This window comes from Canis lupus, chromosome 2 (genome assembly GCF_011100685.1).
Source record: "Canis lupus familiaris isolate Mischka breed German Shepherd chromosome 2, alternate assembly UU_Cfam_GSD_1.0, whole genome shotgun sequence".
Lineage (NCBI taxonomy): Eukaryota > Metazoa > Chordata > Mammalia > Carnivora > Canidae > Canis > Canis lupus.
Window position 1 is genome coordinate 36,446,997 of NC_049223.1, and position 14,298 is coordinate 36,461,294.

General features: G+C 44.5%; 1 long non-coding RNA gene across 4 annotated transcripts in view; it reads left to right on the plus strand.

Moving 5' to 3' along the window:
• LOC102153902 overlaps positions 1-9,350 on the plus strand; it is a 93,653-nt gene extending 84,303 nt beyond the window's left edge. For all 4 annotated transcript variants that reach the window (XR_005355478.1, XR_005355475.1, XR_005355476.1 and 1 more), the window contains one exon: positions 8,066-9,350. This is a non-coding gene — a long non-coding RNA (uncharacterized LOC102153902). The remainder of the gene's footprint in view (positions 1-8,065) is intronic.
• Positions 9,351-14,298: the final 4,948 nt, after the last annotated feature.

Genomic DNA, 14,298 nt, shown 5'->3' on the forward strand with positions numbered 1-14,298 from the left:
GAGGTCATGATCTCAGAGCCCTGGGATTGAGCCCCAGTTGGGGCTCTCTGCTCAGCGGGGAGTCTGCTTCTCCCTCTCTTGTGTTCTCTCTCTCTCTCTCCCCCCACCCCTTGCTTTCTCTCAAATAAATAATATTTTTTAAAAATAAAAAAATAAAATAAAAATTAAGCCTTTGCTAAGTGCTAGCAGATGCATCACTACTAGCTCAGTAGGAATTGTAGGAAGGCCTGAAGCAAATATTTTGTACTGTGAGCTAGGTTGAGAGAATTGCATGGACTGCTGAAAAGCATTTATAGGCCAAGAGGCTTGGAAACCCTCTTTTGCAGTGCTGCAGTAACCCAGAAAGCCAGATCCACTCCTGTACACCCAGTGGGGTGACTGGTCAGCAAAAATTTTATTAGTGAGACTGGTGCATTAGACCTGGGGCTAAAAGCTCCATGAATTCCCAGGCAGGGTCAAGCTTTCCAGTACCCAAAACATCTCCTTTGGGTACCCAAAACATCTCTGTGACTCCAAGTGCTTCTGCGAAATGGTCCTCAGCTACTCTGTCTGCCTGGCAGAGCCATCTCAGCCTGCTGTCACTGTGGGGATAGAGGAGATGACTAAGGAGAGGCAGTTGACATGCCATTAATGTGTCAGTACCCCCAGTAGTCTTTGGGTCTTGCTGTGTGGTATCCCTGAGTCTCTTGGGCTGGCAGGTGCAAGCACGGGGCCTTCTAACCCAACCTTTACAACCATGTGAGGCTGAGATGTGTGGCTACACAACGTAGGGACCAGCAAGGTGTTGGCTAATAGAGGACCCTCTTAAGAGAAATGTTTAGTTTGTTATAGGTCAAGTTTGCAAAAGTGATGATCATGGCAATAGCTAAACTTTACATATTGCTTACTGTACACCAGGCACTATTATAATTACATGTGAATTTTATGTAGCTATACATAGAATTGCTGTATATTACATAAATTATATATTAAAATTCAAATATATCTTTTATTCCTCACACTAGCCCTATGAAATAGGCACTAGTATTATCTCTCATGGTAGCGGTTTTTCAATTGGAGAGCATGAGGCATGAAGAGGCTTATTAGTAAGTTGTCCAAGGTCACATGCAGGTAAATGGCAGAATTGGGACTCAAAATACAGCTGCTCTGGCTCAAGACCCCAAGCTCCTCTTAATACTCTGTTGCAGCTTAATTTGTTTGGGCCAATATTTCAAAACTGGGAAATTTCATATCAAAATCTAGAGAGCTGACTTCTATAGAATGAAGAACTGGGGATACAGGGCTGCATCCCCTGTGGTAACAGCTGACTGGTAACCAGTCACGTTTGCCTCTTATGTGGTCTCTGCTTTACCCCTGTTTGCGCCTGCCCAACTCTGAGTCCTGTTCTCTTAACCCAGTTCCCATCCTTATTTGTATTGGCATACTTGCAGATACTTTCATTTTCAAGCCCTGCGTTAAGGTTGTGTAGTATTCACAGATGGGGACCTTTATAAAAATGTCAAGCATTTTTCCTCCAAGATAGGGACCGTTTTCATCCTCGTTTTCTGTGCAGGGTCCTAGCAGCATGGAGAGGGCAAATACTCATGTGAAATAGTGCAGACAGAGTTTGAGCTTTGCCTTGACTCAGAGTCTGTGCTTTGGTAACTGTATTAAGCCTTGTTCCCTTAAGGTCTGGGGGTTTCTCCCCCTATGTTAGAAATTCTGGGGTAAAGTTGGTAATCAGAGCAGAAGAAATTGTGGTACTATAGAAACCAAGTATGAAAAAGTCAACCTAACAGCCCATGTCTGTTTCTGTCTGTACACAGAGTGGATAGCTATCGAGCATAATCATTTCTCTAGACCTATGTATGGGCTGGAAAATAGACCAAAGAGAGTTGGTTTATTTAAGTAAACTGTATGTCCAATGTGTGGCTAGAACTGAAAACCCCGAGATCAAGAATTACACACTGCCCTGACTGGAGCCAGCCAGGCACTCCAGAAAGAATTATTCTTGAAGAGAGAAATCTGAGAACAGTTCGAGAAATGAATTGGCCCCTAGTATATGTTTAAAAAATTTTAATTTACCGAACCTTTTCCCTTCACCTTTATTATGGGACGAAATGGCCTTTTTCTAGCCAGGTATCACTGAGGAATTTTTTTTTTTTTTTTTTTTTGTAAGAAAATGATACAATCCTGGCCCATTTCTAGGAAAGTTTATTTTAAAGTTCCCAGAATTCTCTTTAAGTGGTTTGAAGTTTGGAGCTAGTGATAGCAAGCACAGCTGAGAAATGAGGTTTTGGCCTGGTTATTGTCTAACCAGGTGGGCTGGGGTCCTTGAACTTTAAGAAGCTTTTGTGTTTCCAGCTGTACCAGGGGATTAGTGGCTTAGTCCCACCTCATGGGAGCAAGTTTTATTATTACCTCTTATAAGGCTGAAACCATAATGCTATGGTTTTTTACACAGCACCATCTGCTTCAGGATCTCAACATGCTTACTTAGAGTTTTTTTTTGTCCCCCCCCGAGTCCTTCTCTCCAAATAAGTTCAGTATCTGGAAGAGTGAATTCACTTTGGACATAACAACAGATGTGCCTGGTAATATGTAAAATGCAATCAGTTGGTTATCAATCAATTATGTGGTCATTGAGCATCTAATACAGGCCAGGCAGTGTGCTAGAGTATGCAGCAGAAAGATAATCGAAATGTGGCGCCTACCTTAGGGAACCTGGCTGGACATGTCAGACAAAAGCATACAAAAAGTATGACAGCCACAGAAAGTAAAATAAAACGTAGTAAGGGTAAGTAGAAGGGAGAGCATGCAGCCACGATTCATTTCCAAAGGAAGGCTGCCGGTGTGGAGTGCCGGAGGTCTGAGTTCTCTCTGCTAAGGTCCCTCCGTGAGCAGCAGCACAGCCCAGAAGGAGTGTGTGCAGTGCAGTTAGAGGGGCACTTCGAGGGGGAACAAAGCTGCCTGTGTAAGCGTAAGGGGGAGTGCTTGTCTCTCTAGCGAGGTCCGGAAATTCATTCTGTAACAAAGAACTGTAATTCCAAGTCAATGACACCTTCTAAATCCTCTCAGACTATGCCCAAAATTATAGAGAAGGAATGGCGAGTTAGTTCTGTTCAGCCAGAACTGGATAGCTGTGTACTTTGCTTAAATGCCTGGGATCTAATGGAGATGGGACAGCAGCCAGGAGATAGAGCAAGTCAATACAGGACCGGGAGAACTCTGATGCTGGAACAGATAATGAGGAAGGGCCAGGGTTTGAAAGCGTGACCTCCAAGTCTTCCTGTGTAATGAACAGAGTATAATGGAGGGCTGAGATCTGAGACCCGGGCGCACCTGTGTCTATAGCTCCCCAGCCTGGCTGCATCTTTGCATAACTTGAATAAGCTCTGTGGGAACCCAGCAGCCTCAGGGCACATTTAGAGCTTACTGAAAAGAGTAGATGGCAAGAGATCTTCTCTAAAGTAGATAGGTGTGTGGCTTAGTGGTTAAGGACTTGAACGTCAGTGTCAAGACCAGGCTCCTCCATTTACTTAGCTGTGTGGGTTTTGAGTAAGTCACTTACCCTTTCTGAGCCTCAGAAATCACCCATAAAATGGGGAGAAAAAAGATGATAGTACCTATAGGATTATTGTGAAAACTAAGTAAGATGGAGGATAAGAAACCACTTAGTGTATATGGCGCATGCGAGTGCACAGTAAATCAAATCTTGTATTATTAAAGGAGATGATCATGAAGATAAATATTTTATTTTATTTTAAAATATTTTATTTATTTATTCATGAGAGACACAGAGACAGAGAGAGGCAGAGACACAGGCAGAGGGAGAAGCAGGCTCCATGCAGGGAGCCTGATGTGGGACCCAATCCCGGGTCTCCAGGATCACGCCCTGGGCTGAAGGGGGCGCTAAACCGCTGAGCCACCCGGACTGCCCTGAAGATAAATATTTTAAATGGCTTTTTCCTTCTCTGAATTCTGGACCTGGACTAAAGACAAAGTAGGAATTATTCCATTCTTCTCCCTTGATTCTCATCTCAGTCTTTGAGAAGATAAATAACTCATGCAGTGCAGTAGGGGGAGGGATGAGGACTTAGAGAAAGGCCTTTGACTCTGCCCTCAAAACCCATACTTACTTAAAAACCATAGAAGATCAATTGTCCGAAGACTTGAGTGGAAGACTGCTGCTGAAGCATCAGAATAGTTTATTTTTTGCACCTTAGAGAATCTTAGAAATCCTAGAGCAATATTTCTTAAACACTGACGTGCATATGAGTCACCTGAGATTCTGCATTTCTAACAAGTTCCCAGGTGATGTTGCTGGCCCTCAGACCACATTTTAAGTTGCAAAGGCCTGAGTTCTCAAGTCCTGTAGCATGGTTGCAACCTCTCTACAGCATTTTGGTGAAACTGCTCATTCAATTCCTGCTTGAATACTTCTAAAGATGACAAGCTCTTTCTGTATCCAGATGGCAGGCGTGATGAGAATGTGTATCTTTTACTGGGCTGATAGAGCCATCCATTGATCCTCATTCATTACTTTGACAGCAGTAGGGGTGGGGACATGACACAGATAATGCCTAATCCTGAGGAGGCTTTTAACCTGGTTTTGTCTTCTATGGGGGAAGTCACGGATGGGCTTCCACAGGGCGGTGGGAGGTCAGGGCAGCACCCGCCTGAGAATATCTATAGAATTTTGTTTGCATGTACATTTTCCTGGGGAGAGTTTCCATAGTTTTCAGTGGTATTTCAAGGGTGTCTGTTTGTTCTCTCTAGAAGATTAAGAATCATTGGATTCTTTTTCATAGAATGTTGTATCTCTCACGAATCTGTTTGGAAGGCTAGACCTTCAGTCTCCATATCTCTTGTCTCTTTTTAAATGTGTTTTACTTGTGGCACCTGGGTGGCTCAATCATTGAACGTCTGTCTTTGGCTCAGGTCATGATCCCGAAATCCCGGGATGAGCCCTACATCCGGCTCCCTGCTTGGTGTGGAGCCTGCTTCTCCCTCTCCCTCTGCCTGTAGCGCCCCCCTGCTTACTCTCTCTTTCTCTCTGTCAAATAAATAAATAATCTTAAAAAAAAAAAAAGACCATAGTCCTGATTGTACCGTCTCCTCCTCAGTCTCCGAGTCCTGTTTAGGATCATCTTCAAATCTGATCAGTGTGCCACCAAATTAAGGATGTTGAACCAGATTAAGTTCAAGGCCAGGGCCACAACATGCCCCCCAGATGCTCCTGCCAGTGTTGATGTTATATACCTTTGAATGTGGATGAGCATATCTCAGAGTGCATTCTGAGGGAATCTAGTCTGTAGGATGGCCCTCAAAAATGGACTCCTATAATCAATCAGATTTGGATATGCTACATACCTTTCTCAAGGACCCACGATGCTTAGCAGTATATTAAAAATTCTGATGGAAGAGAGTGTTAGAAATAGTTTTCCAACTATATGTGACCGTGAAATTCTCCTCCCCTGCCCTGCTATGTTACTTCTAGTAATTGTAAACGTATGTTCTAGAGAGCACAGTCAAACGTTCATGTAGATATTCCAATGATCAGTTATTTGTTTTATCATCTGGCCCAGATCCTTCCATTCATTGTTGACCACAAGGTTAAAATGAAAGACGTCGTAAGTAGCCTTGCTGAAAACTAGTTGATCTTGACGGTCTATCACCCATTCAGAAGGGAGATTATTCTCAACTGAACACTGTTTCCCCCGGGGGCTGCCCTCATCCTAAATAGATGAAGTGAAACCTGAGTGCCTTGAATGGGTATTTTTCAGGTATTTTGGTAAAAGCAGAATCCAGATGTACTTGAGGGTGCTCTGGGAAACCCAAAGCCAGGGGGAAGATAGTCTATCATCATTCACAATAAGTGATTGAAAAGACTAGTAATAATAACTCACAGTTCTGAACATTTACTTTGTGCCCAGCAAGCACATCACTTGGTGCTTCTTAGGTCATACCTTGCTTTTTCCTCATAGGAACCATATGTGAGTTGGGAAATACTGTTGTCCCTATTTTATGAATGAAGGGTCTAAACCATCAAGAGCATGGAAGACTTATTAATGTGGACACAGCAAACGAGAGACGGAGCTGGGCATCAAACCCACCATTGACTGACCCCAGAGAGTCTGTGTGCTCAACCATTCACTGTTTTGTTTTTTTTCATAATTATGTAGTTTATTAAATGTTGACTTTGTTACAGCATCGTATTTGGTGAAATTGAAGTCATAGTCCATTCCTTTAAGGGAGTGACACTTTATTTGGGGGAGGTTTTGCACTTTAATGAACAGAATACTTACTAGGCAAATGAAAGCCAATGCTTGAAAGTAGAATGCCAGCTGCCACATTAGTGGCCTGCTCAGACCCTGACAGCCAGATCTCTACAGCTTGCTTTTGGAAATCCACTTGCCCATGAATGTCTCCCTGCCATTCTTCTCCTTTACCCGTTGTCACAAATTCCCTTCTTGGTCTTCATCTTCCCCTTGTCCCCTTGACCTCTGCTTATCCCCAGGGGAAACCACTGACCTCTTGGCCTCTCGGTTCTTGGTCTGTGCAAATTCCCAGCTGACATTCACAGCACTTGGAGGTGACCTAGTTTGAGTGAAATGCTGGCTTTTCAGTTATATCTTCAATAGGCTGAGTTGGCAGCTTGTCAGTAGGCTTATGTCACCTAATGACTGTGTCAATTCCCTTCTTGTCTGGCTTCCTGTTAGTAAATATCTTCAGGATGCTCTTGGAACCCAGAAGGTGTAGGAGGCCTGGTCAGGGAGCCAAAAAGAAAAGAGGGAAAAGAAAGGGGGAGAAAAACCAAGAAAGACCATCTTTCCCTGGGGGAAAATTTTTTTTACAAATACAAACACAGTAAGTACACCAGGAAAAAAAATTCTTTAAAACAGAGGGAGACTCACTTGCCAAGGGGTGTGTCTCCACACAGAACAATTTTTGCTCCCAGAGGAGTTTATTTCTTTAATTTTTTTTTTTACCTGCTCTGATCTCATTTATCTCCTCCCCCTGCCCCCCATCCCCCAGGCTCTTCCTTCCTGTTTGGCACTTTTAAAATGGTATTACTTCTCTTCCACAATAGTGACCTGCTGGGAGTAATAGCAGAGACATTTCCTCTCCTGTGGCTCTAGTTGTCTTTTTAATAACAATTTGTATCCCACCCCCTTCCCCTCTGCTGCTCTTCATAAACATTTTCCTAAGGCTGGGTGGAAAAGCTTCAGGTGTGCCCATTATGTCTTGGAAAGGTTAGCTCTGTTTGAGGCTTGAGCCACCCAACCCCCCTCCCTCCGTGGGCTCTTTCCTGGGGGTGAGGGGGGGTGGCAGCCTCCAGATTTCTGCACTGTGACCTCCTTTTTGCACCGTGAACTGTAGCCTTGGGTTTGGATGGTACACGCTCATAAGTTAGGTTTGAGGGTTAATGGTGATTCTGTGAGCTCATTCTCATGGGAGTTGATCTAGAGATTCTAGACCCTTCCGACCCTGTGGAGTTGGATTACATGTTTCAAGCAACAGTGGGGATGCTTGCCTGTTGAGCCTTGCCTGAGGCCATACAAGGTCATCTTTGGAGGCCCGGGAAACTCCATGATCCTAAGGATTGTGTCTCTGCAGAATGCAAAGTTCATGTTTGCACAAACCCCCAGAACAGATGAACTGGAGAGAGTTCTCCCTATGTCACTTCTTCCAAAACAATGGATTCATAATCCTGAATTTTAGTCTCAAATTGTTCTACCAAGGGCAGCCCGGGTGGCTCAGCGGTTTAGTGCCACCTTCAGCCCGGGTCGTGATCCTGGAGACCTGGGATCGAGTCCCACTTTGGGCTCCCTGCATGGAGCCTGCTTCTCCCTCTGCCTGTGTCTCTGCCAATCTCTCTCTCTCTCTCTCTCTCTCTCTCTCCTTGTCTCATGAATAAATAAATGAAAATCTTTATTAAAAATAATTGTTCTACCAAAATGCCACTATTTTAATGAATCTATCTCTCCCAGAGTTGAAAAGCCCAAGGTGGCAATTCTTCCCTTCCTTTCTTTGGTTAATTAGTTCATTCTTTAATTCATCCATTTGTTTCTTTATTTAATAGGTATTTCTTGGACACTTCATTGCCAAATGCTGAGTGAACAAAACAGAACACTTCCTGCCTTCATGATGCTTACTGTGCCATCAGGGAGACAGACAATCAAGATGTGGAAAGCAACCCAACCACTGAGAATCCTGCCGTGGATAGAATGGTGGAGTTGCTGGGACAGAGAAGCAAAGGGAGACCCCAAGAGGGTTGCCAGGCCAGGCCCACCGGAAATAGTGATGTGTAAGCCCAGATGGGAAGGGTAAGGAGCTGCCAACTGGAGAGCTGGCAGGGTCTGTAGAGCATTGTCAGTAGAGGGGTGTGTATGTGTGGAGTTTCCTTGGCAGAAATGAGCTTGGCACTTTCCAGAAACAGAGGAATCCAGAGTAGAGTAGAGAGGGAGGTGGAGAAGAGTTTGGAAGGGTAAGCAAGGTTTGAATGTTGAAGTCTTGTATTTTCCAAAAAGCATACAAAATGTAGACCTAACTCCATTGTCTTTTTCTATAAAGTGGCTTTAAGGACATGTGCAGAAGCCTGGAATATAGTCAATACTCAGTAAACGTTAGCTATTTAAAGGAAATTTTAAAGTATTAAATTGATTGTGCAAATGCCATTTTGAGATGGATAGTCCCTGGCTAGAGTGGCTGGGACAGCTGACCAGGCTTGGGGCAGGTTCATGAATAAAAGTGGTTTCCCCATCAGGTGATACTTGGATATCCTCCTGTTGCTCTGAACTTCTAGGCCCAGGGAACCCTAGGGCCACATGTGGGCTCCAACAACTGGGAAACTTTCTGTTTTTTTCTTTCCTTAGATGGAGTGGGCTCTCAGCTGAACTCCCCATTGTGGTTCTCTTTGGGGATTGAAGTTTGTTTCAATACAGCAAATATTTATTGGACATCTCCAATGTTTAGGCACTGTGCTAGGTGTTGGGGAGCCATACAGGATCAGCCCACTCATTCCCCCAGGGAAGGAACCGTCTAGTTGAGGACTCAGGCTGAGGTAACCACAACTCCACTTTAATGTAGTTAAGCTGGGTTCTATGAGACCAGAGGAAGGGTCATAGCTCAAACTGGGGCTTCAGAGAGAATATTCTAGAGGCAGTGATGCCTGAATGACTCGTGAAGATAATAAGAATTAACCAAGGATGGGAAGAACTTTCCAGGAGGGAGGAAGAGTTACTAAGGGCTTGGGAGTGGGGGAACCACAAGCAGTTTGATATGAGGGAGGAATGTACCATGTGGGGGCTGAAACTGCAGAATGAGACAGGGCTGGTTTGCCTTCCTGGGGAGTGTGGGATGGAGCCTGTGGGCCGTGGGGATCACTGAAGGATTTCAGCAAGGGAGTTCTGTGGTCTGATCTGGGGTGGGGGGTGGGGTAATGGCATGCCACACAAAGGAAGACTGTCAGGAGGCTGTTGCTCCCATCTAGATGAAAGATAATGAGGGCAAACAGTAGGGCTGTGGTGGTTGGTGTGGAAAGGAGGGGATTGATGAGAGAAGTGCTTGATGGAGAAAGGCTCCATGGGGGACAGATCCCATGGGAGGTGGACTTTCAGGGATGCTGGAACACTGGGGACATAGGCACTATTCCATGACCTTGGCATTGACTCGACCCACCCACTCTCACTCTGATGTGTCCTGAGTTCTGAGTTCGGTTCAGGAACCAAGAGAGCCTCATGTAGGCAAACATTTCCTTAAACAGAAACACAAAGCCCTAGGGGCTAAATTCTGGGTTGCTGATGTATGCTGGTGTGTGTGTTTCTAAACAGACAGTGATAGGCAAAAAATCAGTCCTTTCAACTTGCTGGGACCTTGAGGGAAGAGCATCACCTTGTCAGCTGCTGGGCTTGTGAAAACCTGGGACCCAGGAAGGAGGAGGGGGATGAGAAAAAGATATGCAGCCTCTGCCCTCACCCTGTGTACCACCTACAGGGGAGAGTTCTTGTGTGGAGTCCTTGTGGGAAGGGATAGACAGTGAAAAATCACTCCTCAGTCAAATCCACAAAATCCAAATAATTTGCATCCTGCAAATCTTATGCCCCTACCTCAGCCCATGAAGCCCATTCTGTTTGTCCCACCCTGGTGAGACTCCAGATACGACCCTTGGGCTGAAATGACTGAATAGACTGAGCAGTGTGTATTGTGTTGTTATTATTTAATAAAGCGTGTGTTGTTCTCTGCTTGGCATTGCGGCCAAGTTGCTGTTCTAGCAGGTGGTGGGTAACTGGACCCAAGCCCCCTGATCTTCACTCAGGAACTCCCTGGTCCAGCCTTTGATATCAGAACAAGAGGAGAAAACAGTGACACAGGACACTTCCTGTCCCAAAGGGGATGTGTGATACAGGACACCTGAAACAACAGGCAAAAGGAAAACTTCACTAGAGCTGTTTTGGGAGAGCTGGCCGCAGCCTGCCCTCCGCAAGTCAGCTAAGATCTGGTCAGCAGCGGGTTGGGCCAACTGTTGCAGTAGAGTTCAGCTCAGTGGATTATCAGGTGTTCTGTATGGGTTGGGCACAGGCTTGGCAGACATCCCAACTCCTGCCCTTGTGAAGGCTATGGTCCAGGGATGAAGTTGGATAAGCAAGCAGACAATAAAAATAAGTGTGATGAGATTTAGTTTTTTCTAGAGAACAGAGAGGGGTTGAGGAAGCCGAGGTGAAATGCTCCTAAACTGTCCTGGAAACGTCCAGGAAGGCTTCCTGGAGGAAGCAGAATCTAGGCTGGGACTTGAAGGATGAATAGGAGTTGAACCACACACAGGCTCCAAATGTCTAGGTTGAAAAGAAAATGGAAATTTAAGCTTAATATTTTGATAAAAATGGAAAATTAAAACTTTGGTACTAGACTCCCTTCCTGCTCCCCATAATTCTCTAGATCCCTATTGATAGAGTTATTCATAGAGCATGTGGTGGATTCAGGTGGAAAGTGCTGATATTTGGTTGTCTCAGGTCTAGATGTATGCACACCAGAAAGCTTTTATCTTGTAAGGTGAAATGCCTGGAAGTCAAAGTCCCAGGGGCTCCTGGAGGGCTCAATCGGTTAAGCTTGCTTCTGCCTTTAGCTCAAGTCATGATCTCATGATCTTATGGTCCTGGGTCCGAGCCTCTCATCAGGCTCTCTGCTCAGCAGAGTCTGCTTCTCCTTCTCCCTCTGCATTCTTTCCCTCTCTTGTTCTTTCTCAGATAAATAAATAAAATCTTTTTTCTTAAAAAAAGTTCCAGATTAAAATTACCTAGGATTGTTTTGATTTTTTTTAAGTTGATTGTGCATATCTAACTAGTAATATAATTCAGGGCCCTGAAAGTTACTTTTTTGAAATTGTCAGAAGTCCACCAGGTGAGTCATTTTATGTAATGAAAATTCAAAAAGTCTGGGACTTTGGAATATTGGTTATTGTTTCCATTGCCAAAGGTTATCCACATGATCTTGGATATATCACAGCCCTTCAATGAAAAATAAGTAGAACTTTTTTTGCTTATTTAAGCTGTCTATTATTTGCCTTCATGGCCCTAACTTTTTATTTTTTAAAAAATCTGGGGATCCCTGGGTGCCGCAGCGGTTTAGCGCCTGCCTTTGGCCCAGGGCGCGATCCTGGAGACCCGGGATCGAATCCCATGTCAGGCTCCCGGTGCGTGGAGCCTGCTTCTCCCTCTGCCTGTGTCTCTGCCTCTCTCCTCTCTCTCTCTGTGTGTCTATCATAAATAAATAAAAATTAAAAAAAAAATCTAAAACCTGTGGGGAAAACCATAAGACTAGAACAATATCATATGTAGGTATATGTAGACACAGACACACACACACACACTGATTTTTGCTGAACAGTGTGAGAGTAAGCTGCAGATAGCATGACATTTCCATCCTAACGTACTGTAATACACATCTTTGTGTCTTCTCTAACAGTGGCGGAATCATCAAACTCAGGAAATCTAGCTCTGATACTCTTCTCTCACATACAGTTCAGATTCAAATGGTTCTACTGTCTCAGTCACGTCCTTTATTATTAGTATTTTTTATTTCCAATCATCCATTCAAGGACACTTACTGCATTAAATTGTCATCCTTCTTTGGTGTCCTTTCATGAAGAGTGGGTCCCTAGCCTTCTTCCTTCCTTCATGAGCCGACGTTTTTGAGGAGCCCAAGCCAGACATCTTGCAGATGATCCAGCTTATTCATTGAGGTTAGCAGTGATTGCACACCACGTGGGGGCCAGTGCTGGGGATAGGACAATATTGTGAACAAGGTGGATATGGTCATTTCCCTTTTGGAGCTCACAGTTTAGTGGGAGAGCCTGATGATACACAAGCAAGTTACAGAAAAGTGAAAAGTGCTGTGAGGGACTAAGAAGAGTTCCTGGTTAGACTATCTGTTCTAAAAAATGAAGAAATAAAATAGACCTGACATAAGACAGAGAAGAAAGAATGTTGATGAATGATGGAGGGAGGGCATCTCTTTGAGGTGGTGATATTTAAGTTGAGAGCTGAAGGATGAGGAGGTACCAATGAAGAAGAAGGTGTAGAGTGTTGGTGACATGCTGCCTGGAAGAGGGAACAGCATGTGCAAAGGCCTGGCAGCTGAGAAGTGTGTGGCTTGGTTGAGGAACTTAGAAGAAGCATTTTACCTGCAGAGTGGTGAGCAGGGGGAAGGAGTTATGACATGGGGTTGACCCTGTGGGTAGGGGCTGGTGGGGCTAAATTTAGATGCTATGGGAAGTCCCTGGAGAGTTGATAACAGAGGAGCATCCTGAAATGAAGTATTCTTTCCTTCTTTGTTTTTTTTAAAGATTTTATTTATTCATTTGGTACAGAGAGAGGGAGGGAGAGTGAGTGCATGAGCACATGGGAGAGGTAGAGGGAGAAGCAGACTCCCTGCTGAGCCAGGAGCCTGATGTGGGGCTCTATCCCAGGACCCAGAGATCATAACTTGAGCGGAAGACAGATGCTTAATTATCTGAGCCACTCAGGTGCCCTAAAGTATTCTGCTTTTGAAGCACCTCAAGGGTTGCTGCCAGGTTGGGATAAAATCTCTTCTACAAGTTAATGAGGGTATTATACATTCAGGGTATTGTTTGCAAGTACTTAGAGGTATCACAAAGGAAGATTTAAATTTAAAATTTATTTTTATAATTGAAATTATAATTAGGCATGCACTTGGCCTTTTGGAGAGGTTGGTGGAGCCATGTCTTATTTCCTTATTTGCCTTTGGTTTGTCGGTTAATAGAGCCAACATTATTATGCTCTAGAAACAACCTAGTGGTCCTGTCACCTGCTAGGTACCTTGTAATTTGGTGGTGGGCTAGCATCTCTGGGGAGTCCTGCCACCCTTGTCTATGAGGCCCCTGCCTCCCACTGGCTCTCCCCCCACCCATGTTTTCTCAGTTCCTTCAAGTTGATCACACTGGAACTGGAGCAAAGCTTCAGAAGAAACCCAACAGCAAGGTACCCACCTGTTCTTGGGCAGGCCCAGAGCAGCCAGAAGCTCCAAGTCAGTGGTGCCAGGTGCCAGGAGCCACAAGAACCTGGCAACCAGCTCAAAGCTTCAGAGACAGAGAGAAAAGAATCCTTCTCTGTAGAAGATGGTCTCCGGAGTTTAGTCGCACTGAAGTTAAAGTTACCTTTACCATCAGCTCCTGACATAAGACAGAGAGCCGCTCATACTGGCTTTATGCTGGATATCCAGTTTTATGCTGGATATTTAATTCACAGATGTGCATTAATTCCTCTCCTCATGTGCCCTCCACAAAGTCTGTCCTCAGTGTTGATTTTCTATACTCATTCTGCTTATCCCTACTCTGGACTGAGGACTGTGTTAGGAGCTCGGGGAGGTCACTGAAGAATGAGCATTAACTCAGAATCTGGGGCTGGTTAGAACAGCTAAAGTTGAATTGTAGGCAGGGAGGGGTCTATCAGCTGTAGAACCTACCCCCTGGCTTGTCAGATGAAGGGCTCCCCCACCTCCCATAGCCACACTCAACTGTAGTAGTCATATCTCAGGTCTTGGAACATTCCATGCTCCCTACTTATTTAGACTCTTGGCACCTGCTCTTCCCACTGCTAGAATACTTTTCTGCCCCACCCCTTCAACCAGCCAACTCCTACCCTGGGAAGCCTTCCTTTTCTGACCACCCTATGTCTGATGGATTGATCATATGCGTGCATGGGACTGTTTACTTCAGAGTACATTGTTCTGTTTGGTTTGTTTTATTTAATTTTTATTTTTATTTATTTTTTAAATATTTTATTTATTTATTCATGA